The sequence below is a fragment of the Vicia villosa genome, linkage group LG1 (genome assembly GCF_029867415.1).
Source record: "Vicia villosa cultivar HV-30 ecotype Madison, WI linkage group LG1, Vvil1.0, whole genome shotgun sequence".
NCBI classification, from domain to species: Eukaryota; Viridiplantae; Streptophyta; class Magnoliopsida; order Fabales; family Fabaceae; genus Vicia; species Vicia villosa.
In genome coordinates this window covers 248,039,244-248,045,243 of record NC_081180.1, presented here as the reverse complement: position 1 = coordinate 248,045,243, position 6,000 = coordinate 248,039,244, and the positions used below count along the sequence as shown (strand labels likewise).

Sequence of the window (6,000 nt, the reverse complement as noted above, 5' to 3'; positions counted from 1 at the left end):
ATTGTTGTGAACCTTTTATAGATCTAACCTTACGTTAGATTTAGTTTTTATTTTCCTTGCCTTTAAATTTTACGCCTAATAATTTCTGAAGAACGATCCAGCCAACCTGTGGCGGAAGTTCGAGTACTCCAAGATCCAGATTTATTTCACATTTATTTTATTCAGGTTATTTATTTACTGCCTTTATATTATTTAATTGCATGATATATTGTATGCCTTTTAATATGCCTTTCATTATAAACCGGACAAATTTATGCATGTTTAACAGTATCAATATGTCTGGCTAATTAATTAAGATATCGGTATGTAAAGTAAGTTAATCGTGGGATCCGAAATAAATTGTCTTAATTATGTTTTATTAAATATCACTTGTTTTTGGTTTTATGTCTAATTTAATTAATAGAGTCTTAAAATCAATAGAGCGAGAGTTTGAGGTTTTAAGGCCGACAAAGGTTAAAATCAATAGAGCGAAAGTTTGAGATTCTTAACTGGATAGTAGACATAGGACATTAGTTTTAAGAATGGCAAAAGCGTATTAAAACTAATTAGAAATTATTTACTTTCAAAAAGTGTTTTTAAACCCGACGCGGGATGGTGAAAGCGTACGTTAGGGAATACTAGCATGAGCCGAGTCAACAGAGCGAGAGTTTGAGACTAGGAGATTTAAGTAGATAATGACTTCATAAAGCGAGCATTTTATTAACTATGTTATTTTCAAAAAGCTTTTCTAAATCTAACGGGATGGCGAGAGCGTACATTATGAGTTAGGATAGTGGTCTAAATCAATCGAGCGAGAGTTTGAGAGGAGGACTTTTAAACAACAGAATTAATAAAGATCTTTAATCGAATGAATACCATAGCCAATGGACCTTCGGATCGCCTAAGTTAAAAGAAATACATACTGATATCTGTTTATTATTATATTTCTTAGAATTTACAATTACCTTCCCTTTAGAAACAATCAAAATATTAGTAGCCTTAGCTTTACATAGTAACCTTAGATAACAGTAGATCGATTCATAGTCCCTGTGGATTCAATATCTTTTAAAACTACACGACACGACTGTGCACTTGCAGTTATCAGATTTATAGACACGTAAAGTTGCGATCAAGTTTTTGGCGTCGTTGCCGGGGACTATTTAAGTCGATATCATAACTCACTGTTACACCGTAGAGACTAGGGCAAATTCTTTCCTTTCTGTTTGAACGATTGTATGCCAAGTACTCGTTCACAAGGAGGAGAGCTGATACAACGAATTAACGAGATCGAACGTTTTGTTAATGTAAGACGTCGAGCTTGTAATCTTCCCGAAGTAGCACCAATTCCAATTTCTCAGGAATTGGTCTTTACTGATCAAATCAATCAAATTACCCCGAAGTTAGAGATGGTTGCCCCTCGTCCTCTTAGAGACTATGTCGCTCCTTCACAAGCTGAACCGCACTCAAGCATCGCACCACCTACGATTGAGGCGAAAAATTTCGAACTGAAACCTTCATTGGTACAAGCTGTCCAACAGAACCAATTCTCTGGAAGCCCTGCAGACGATCCTAATCTCCATTTATCCGTGTTCATGCAATATGCCGACACTGTCAAAGCTAACAACGTTAGTTCCGAAGCTATTCGATTATGCCTCTTTCCCTTCTCCTTGAGAGATAGAGCTAGAGCGTGGCTTCAGTCCCTGCCTTCTAATTCCATAACTACATGGGACGAACTAAAGAGAGTATTCTTAGCTAGATATTTTCCGCCTAGCAAAACTGCTATGCTAAGAGGTCAAATCAACGGATTTACCCAAAAAGATAACGAATCACTCTTCGAAGCTTGGGAACGATACAAGGACATGCTTAGACTATGCCCTCATCATAGACTCGAACCATGGTTGATCATCCATACTTTCTATGGTGGTCTACTCTATAACACTAAAATGACTATAGATGCCGCTGCTGGCGGAGCTCTAATGGACAAACCCCACGATGAAGCATACAACCTCATAGAAAACATGGCACAAAACCATTATCAATGGGGAGGAGAACGAGCTGCTCTAGAGAAAACCCAAACCAAAGGAGGAATGTACGAAGTAAGTGGTATAGACCGCGTTAACGCTAAAGTAGACACTTTAACTCAAAAGATCGAGAACTTAACCATCACTCATTCAGCCACAGCGGCTGTTGTAGCACCTAACTGCGAGATTTGTGGATTAACTGGACATGTCGTTGCCGAATGTCAACTTCTGACTGGTATTCCATCTGATCAAGTAAACTACGCTCAGGGAAACCCTTACTCTAACACGTACAACCCTGGATGGAAGAACCATCCAAACTTTTCGTATAAGAACAACAATGCGTTGTACGCACCTGGACAAGCACCTGCTGTCCCACCTGGCTATCAAAAAGCGCCTGTAGCTGCTCCAAATGCCCCTAGGAAGTCGAATATAGAAATCATGATGGAAAACTTCATAGATTCCCAACAACAAACCAACAAAGACTTCTTAAATCAAAACATTCATAATAGTAAGCAACTAAAAAAATTATCAAACAAAGTAGATGCTTTAGCTACACATAACAAGATGCTAGAAACACAAATCTCACAAGTAGCTCAACAACAAGCACCTACTGCTGCCCCTACTGGCACGTTTCCTGCTCAACCACAACCTAATCCTAAAGGACATGCGAACGCGATTACACTGCAAAGTGGAACGAACTACGATGGACCTATCGATCCTAGAACTCAAAACACACCCATGTCACAACAAGAGCCAAAGGAAACCAAAAAGACATTAACTGATGATCAAACCGCTAAAACAAATGAAAACGACACCGAAGTGGAACCTGGAAAAGAAAAATCGTATGTCCCACCACCACCTTATAAGCCACCTATTCCGTACCCTCCGAGATTAGCTAAATCTAAAACCGAAGCGCAATTTAAAAAGTTTGTAGAACTTCTGAAACAATTAAGCATAACCATACCTTTCATAGAAGCTATAACTCAGATGCCTTCGTATGCTAAATTCTTAAAAGAAATTCTATCGAACAAAAAGAAACTCGAGGATAACGAAACTGTAACGCTTACCGCAGAATGTAGCGCTATCATTCAAAACAACATGCCTCCCAAACTAAAAGATCCTGGTAGTTTTTCCATACCTTGTGTAATAGGAAGGACTGTTATAGATAAAGCCTTATGAGATTTAGGAGCTAGTGTTAGTTTGATGCCTCTTTCAACCTGTAAGAAACTAAAACTAGGTGAGCTTAAATCCACAAGAATGTCTCTTCAACTGGCTGACCGTTTAGTTAAATACCTTTAGGAATGTTGGAAAATATCCATGTGCGAGTAGGTCAATTCTACATCCCAACTGATTTCATCATCATGGATATCCAGGAAGATTCTAACATCCCAATCATATTAGGGAGACCATTCTTAGCAACTGCTGGTGCAATCATAGACATTAAGTGAGGAAAACTAACCTTCGAAGTAGGAGAAGAGAAGATTGAATTTATTCTATCTCACTTCTTAAAAGCACCCGCAATTGACGACACATGTTGTTTTATGGACATCACTGACGAATGCGTCAGAGAAACGAAGATCGAACCACTCGAAAACCCTGAAATCCTAGAAATCCCAATGACCGAAACATCTGATGATAACACGCAAGAAGAAAACCAAAACCTAAGTTTAACCGAATGTTTAGCACTAACACCTGAACCTACACCTGCTCCTAGTAAAATGACTGGCGAACTCAAAACACTTCCTAACAATCAAAGATATGAATTCCTAGATACCGAACTTGAACGACCTGTAATAGTCAATGCTGACTTAGGACCGATTGAAACCGAAAAATTATTAGAAGTCCTGAGGAAATATCCAACAGCTGTAGGCTATAAGATATCTGATCTCAAAGGAATAAGCCCTTCTGTCTGTATGCATCGAATTATGCTTGAGGAAGACTCGAAAACCTCTAGAGAACATCAGAGGAGACTTAACCCGATCATGAGCGAAGTGGTTAGGGAGGAAGTTCTGAAACTATTAGAAGCTGGGATAATATACCCCATATCCGATAGTAAATGGGTTAGTCCTGTTCATGTAGTACCTAAAAAAGGAGGAGTCACGGTGATAAAGAATGAGAAAGGAGAAACTATAACCAAAAGAGTTGAATCTGGTTGGCGAATGTGCATAGATTACAGAAAACTAAATAAAGCCACTCGTAAAGACCATTTTCCCCTGCCATTCATAGATCAAATGTTAGAACGCTTAGCCAGACATTCCCACTTCTGCTACTTAGATGGTTACTCTGGTTTCTTCCAAATCCCAATCCATCCTGATGACTAAGAGAAAACAACTTTTACCTGCCCTTTTGGAACCTTTGCCTACCGACGAATGCCATTCGGATCATGTAACGCACCTGCGACATTCCAAAGATGTATGATGGCAATATTCGTTGACTTCCTAGATAATATTATGGAAGTCTTCATGGACGACTTCTCCGTATATGGAAAAAGTTTCGAAGGATGTCTTGCGAATTTAGAAAAAGTTCTAGAACGTTACGTGAAGGTTAATTTAGTCCTAAATTGGGAAAATGTCACTTTATGGTACAAGAAGGGATTGTGCTAGGACATATAGTGTCGAATAGAGGAATTGAAGTAGACAGAGCTAAAATAGAAGTTGTTGAAAACCTTCAACCTCCTAAAACCGTTAGAGAAATACAAAGTTTCTTAGGACACGCTGGTTTTTACCGACGCTTCATTAAAGACTTCTCGAAGATAACTAAATCGTTAACCGGACTATTAATGAAGGACGCCGATTTCGTCTTTGATGACAAGTGTTTAGAAGCCTTCAAAACCCTTAAGGAAGCATTAATCTCCGCACCCATCATGCAACCTCCTGATTGGACTGAACCATTCGAAATAATGTGTGATGCAAGCGATGACGCTATAGGCGCTGTCCTAGGTCAAAGAAAAGATAAGAAACTTCATGTTATTTACTATGCAAGCAGAACTATGGACGAAGCTCAAATGAACTACGCTACAACTGAGAAAGAGCTTTTAGCTGTAGTTTTCGCTTTGGATAAATTCCGCTCATACCTAGTAGGAGCCAAAATAATAATATACACCGACCACGCCGCTATTAGGTTCCTATTAACTAAAAAGGATGCTAAACCGAGACTCTTAAGATGGATCTTGCTATTGCAAGAATTTGATTTAGAAATAAGAGACAAAAAGGGAACAGAAAACGTAGTAGCAGACCACCTGTCTCGCTTAGAAAACCTAGAGCCTGAAACCGTACCTATTAACGATGATTTTCCTTATGATAAACTTATAGCTCAACTAGAAAGAAACGCTCCCGACTAACCTGCCGCAACCACCTTTGCAATGACCATTACACCCTGGTATGCGGATTTCGTAAATTATTTAGCCGCTGGTGTACTTCCCCCTGATTTAAGCTACCAACAGAAGAAGAAATTCTTCCATGACCTGAAATAATACTATTGGGATGACCCCCTTCTTTTCAAGAGAGGCCCCGATGGAATTTTTAAACGTTGTGTACCTGAGGAAGAAATAGGAAGTATAATAACGCATTGCCATTCAGCCCCTTATGGAGGACATGCTAGCACGTCTAAACCTGTGCTAAAATCCTCCAATCTGGACTCTATTGGCCTAACCTATGGAAAGACGTTCACTTTGCCGTTATAAACTGTGATAGATGTCAACGAACTGGAAATATCTCGAGACGAGACGAAATGCCTAAAAGAGGCATTCTAGAAGTAGAAATATTTGACGTCTGGGGAATAGACTTTATGGGTCCCTTTCTATCATCATTCGGAAATAAATATATCCTCGTAGCTGTCGATTATGTCTCGAAATGGATAGAAGCTATCGCTTCTCCTACAAACGACACACGAGTAGTAATCAAACTATTTAAAAATACCATCTTTCCTAGGTTTGGTGTACCAAGACTGGTAATTAGTGATGGTGGATCTCATTTCATTTCAAGAATCCTCGAAAAACTTC

The 6,000-nt window shown here is 39.1% G+C and overlaps 1 non-coding gene across 1 annotated transcript; it reads right to left on the bottom strand.

The window, feature by feature from the left end:
* Positions 1–1,760: 1,760 nt before the first annotated feature.
* Positions 1,761–1,867, bottom strand: LOC131645390 (small nucleolar RNA R71). The gene has a single exon (XR_009297015.1). It is a non-coding gene; the product is annotated as a small nucleolar RNA R71 (small nucleolar RNA).
* Positions 1,868–6,000: the final 4,133 nt, after the last annotated feature.